Source organism: Stegostoma tigrinum, chromosome 1 (genome assembly GCF_030684315.1).
Source record: "Stegostoma tigrinum isolate sSteTig4 chromosome 1, sSteTig4.hap1, whole genome shotgun sequence".
Classification (NCBI taxonomy): domain Eukaryota; kingdom Metazoa; phylum Chordata; class Chondrichthyes; order Orectolobiformes; family Stegostomatidae; genus Stegostoma; species Stegostoma tigrinum.
Window position 1 is genome coordinate 187,709,564 of NC_081354.1, and position 6,000 is coordinate 187,715,563.

A 6,000-nucleotide genomic window follows, 5' to 3' on the forward strand; every position below is an offset into this window, starting at 1 on the left:
ACACACACAGCTGTTACACGCGTTTTGTTTCATTGTTTAACACAGAGCCGCAGCGTCGGGGCTCCAGGGGAACCCGACCAATTCCCTCACAATCATTCTACACAGCCCACACACACACACACACACACACACCAACACACACACACCAACACACACACACCAACACACACACACCAACACACACACACACCAACACACACAAACACCAACACACACACAAACACCAACACACACACCCACCCACCAACACACACACACCCACCCATCCACACAACCACCCACCAACACACACACACCCACCCATCCACGCACACCCACCCACCCACACTCCCAACCACTCACACCCACTCACCCATCCACACACACACCCACACACCCATCCACACGCACACATACACCCATCCACCCACACACACACACACACCCATCCACACAAACACACACCCACCCAACCATCCACACAAACACACACCCATCCACCCATCCACACACACACACACACCCATCCACCCATCCACACACACACACCCACCCACCCATCCACACAAACACACACACACACACACACACCCAACCATCCACACACACACACACACACACACACACACACACACATCCATCCACACACACATCCATCCACACACACACCCATCCACCCATCCACACACCCACCCACCAACACACACCCACCCACCGATCCACACACCCACCCACCGATCCACACACCCACCCACCAACACACACACACCCACCCATCCACACACACACACACCCACCCACCCACACTCCCAACCACTCACCCATCCACACACACACCCACTCACCCATCCACACACACACACACACACACCCATCCACACAAACACACACCCACCCAACCATCCACACAAAAACACACCCATCCACACACACACACACCCATGCACCCATCCACACCCACACCCATCCAACCATCCACACACACACACCCACCCATCCACACAAACACACACCCACCCAACCATCCACACACACACACACCCATCCACACACACATCCATCCACACACACACCCATCCACACACACACCCATCCACACACACACCCATCCACCCATCCACACACACACCCACACCAAACCACCCATACCCACACCCATCCACCCATCAACACACACCCAGCCACCCACCCATCCACACAGACACACACATCCACCCATGCACACTCACAGCCAACCACACACACACCCACCCACCCATCCACACACACACCCACCCATCCACACACACACACACACACACACACACACCCAACCATTCACACACACACACACACCCACCCACCCATCCACACACACACACACCCATCCACACACCCACCCATCCACACCCACCCACCCACACACACACACCCACCCACCCACACACACACACCCACCCATCCACACACACACACCCACCCACCCATCCACACACACGCACACACCCATCCACACCCACACCCATCCACCCATCCACACACACACACACACCCACCCATCCACACAAACACACACCCACCCAACCATCCACACACACCCATCCACACACACATCCATCCACACACACACCCATCCACACACACACCCATCCACACACACACCCATCCACCCATCCACACACACACCCACACCAAACCACCCATACCCACACCCATCCACCCATCAACACACACCCAGCCACCCACCCATCCACACAGACACACACATCCACCCATACACACTCACAGCCACCCACACACACACCCACCAACCCATCCACACACACACCCACCCATCCACACACACACACACACACACACCCAACCATTCACACACACACACACCCACCCACCCATCCACACACACACACACCCACCCCCCCACACACACACACCCATCCACACACCCACCCATCCACACCCAGCCACCCACACACACACACACACCCACCCACACACACACACCCACCCATCCACACACACACACACACCCAACCATTCACACACACACACACCCACCCACCCATCCACACACACACACACCCACCCCCCCACACACACACACCCATCCACACACCCACCCATCCACACCCAGCCACCCACACACACACACACACCCACCCACACACACACACCCACCCATCCACACACACACACCCACCCACCCATCCACACACACGCACACACCCATCCACACACACGCACACCCACACATCCACACACATGCACACACCCATCCACACACACGCACACACCCATCCACACACACGCACCCACCCATCCACACACACGCACCCACCCACCCATCCACACCCACCCACCCAACCACACACCCATCCACACACACCCACCCACCCACACCCATCCACCCATCCACACACACCCACACCCATCCACACACACCCAACCACACACACCCACCCAACCACACACACCCACCCATCCACACACACCCACCCATCCACACACACCCACCCACCCATCCACACACACACCCACCCACCCATCCACACACACATCCACACCCACACTCACCCATACACGCACACACCCACACTCACCCATACACACACACACCCACCCATCCACACACACCCACACCCATCCACCCATCTACACACACGCACCCACCCATCCACACACACCCACACCCATCCACCCATCCACACACACCCACACCCATCCACCCATCTACACACACGCACACAGCCATCCACACACACCCGCCCACACAGACCCACCCAACCACCCATCCACACACACCCAACCACCCACACACACCCACCCACTCACACACAACCACCCATCCACACACACCCACCCACACATCCACACTCACACCCACCCACCCATCCACACACACCCACCCATCCACCCATACACACACACATTCATCCACCCATCCACAAACACCCACCCACACCCATCCACACACACCCACCCACACCCATCCACACACACACACCCACCCATCCGCACACACCCAGCAACCATTCCACACCCACCCAACCATCCACACACACACACACCCATCCACACACGCACACACTCACCCATCCACACACGCACACACTCACCCATCCACACACACACCCACCACCCATACACACACACACTCACCCATACACACTCACACCCACCCACCCACCCATCCACACCCACCCACCCACCCATCCACACCCACCCACCCACCCATCCACACACACACACCCACCCACCCATCCACACACACACACCCATCCACACACCCAACCACACACATCCAGCCACCCACATACACACGCACCCACCCACCCACACCCACCCACCCATACACACTCACATCCACACACACACACCCACCCATCCACACACACGCACACACACACCCATCCACACACACCCACACACCCACCCATCCACACCCACCCACCCAACCACACATCCATCCACACACACCTACCCATCCACACACACCCACCCACCCACACACACCCATTCACCCATCCACACACACCCACACCCAACCACCCATCCACACACACCCAACCACCCACACACACCCACCCACTCACACACAACCACCCATCCACACACACCCACCCACTCATCCACACACACCCACCACCCATACACACACACACTCACCCATACACACTCACACCCACCCACCCACCCATCCACACACACACACCCACCCACCCATCCACACACACACACCCATCCACCCATCCACACCCACACACCCAACCACACACATCCAGCCACCCACATACACACCCACCCACCCACACACCCACCCACACCCACCCACCCATACACACTCACATCCACACACACACACCCACCCATCCACACACAGACACACACCCATCCACACACACGCACACACACACCCATCCACACACACCCACACACCCACCCATCCACACCCACCCACCCAACCACACATCCATCCACACACACCTACCCATCCACACACACCCACCCACCCACACCCATTCACCCATCCACACACACCCACACCCATCCACCCATCCACACACACCCACACCCATCCACCCATCCACACACACTCACACCCACCCACCCACCCATCCACACACACACACCCACCCACCCATCCACACACACACACCCATCCACCCATCCACACCCACACACCCAACCACACACATCCAGCCACCCACATACACACCCACCCACCCACACACCCACCCACACCCACCCACCCATACACACTCACATCCACACACACACACCCACCCATCCACACAGAGACACACGCCCATCCACACACACGCACACACACACCCATCCACACACACCCACACACCCACCCATCCACACCCACCCACCCAACCACACATCCATCCACACACACCTACCCATCCACACACACCCACCCACCCACACCCATTCACCCATCCACACACACCCACACCCATCCACCCATCCACACACACCCACACCCATCCACACACACCCACCCACCCATCCACACACCCCCACCCACCCATCCACACACCCATCGACACACACCCACCCACCCATCCACACACACACACCCACCCAACCATACAAACACACACCCACACTCACCCATACACACACACACCCACAAACACACACCCACACACACACACACACCCCCACCCATCCACTCATCCACACACACCCACACCCATCCACCCATCCACACACACGCACCCACCCATCCACACACACCCGCCCACACACACCCACCCACCCATCCACACACACACACCCACACACCCATCCACACACACCCACCCATCCACCCATACCCACCCATCCACCCATATACACACACTCATCCACCCATCCACACACACACCCACACCCATCCACACACACCCACCCACCCATCCACACACACCCACCCACCCATCCACATACACCCACCCACCCATCCACACATGCACACCCATCCACCCATCCACACATGCACACCCACCCAACCATACACACACACACCCACACTCACCCATACACACACACCCACACTCACCCATACACACACACACCCACCCACACACACCCACCCACCCATTCACACACACACCCACACCCATCCACCCATCCACACACACCCACACCCATCCACCCATCTACACACACGCACCCTCCCATCCACACACCCGCCCACACACCCATCCACACACACCCAACCACCCACACACACCCACCCACTCACACACACCCACCTACCCAACCACCCACACACACACCCACCCACACACCCACACACACACCCACCCACACACACACACCAACCCACACACACCCACCCACCCATCCACACACACACCCATCCACACACACACACCCATCCACCCATCCACACACCCACATCCATCCACCCATCTACACACACACCCACACCCATCCACCCACCCACCCATCCACACAAACACACACCCACCCAACCATCCACACACGCACACACCCATCCACCCATCCACACACGCACACACCCATCCACACACGCACACACCCATCCACACACGCACACCCACACACACACACACACACACCCACACACCCACCCATCCACACACACACACCCACCCATCCACAGTCACACACCCACCCATCCATACACACACACCGACCCAACCATACACACACACACACACCCATCCACACACACACACACCTATCCACACGCACACACACCCACCCAAACATCCACACACCCACACACACCCACCCACCCATCCACACACGCACACCCACCCACCCATCCATCAACACACACCCACCCACCCATCCATCAACACACACACCCACCCATCCACACACACACACCCACACACACTCATACACACACACACACCCACACTCACCCATACACACACACACCCACACTCACCCATACACACACACACCCACACACACACCCACCCACCCATACACACTCACACCCACGGACCCATCCACACACACAAACCCACCCACCCATCCACACCCAAACACCCATCCACCCATCCACACACACAC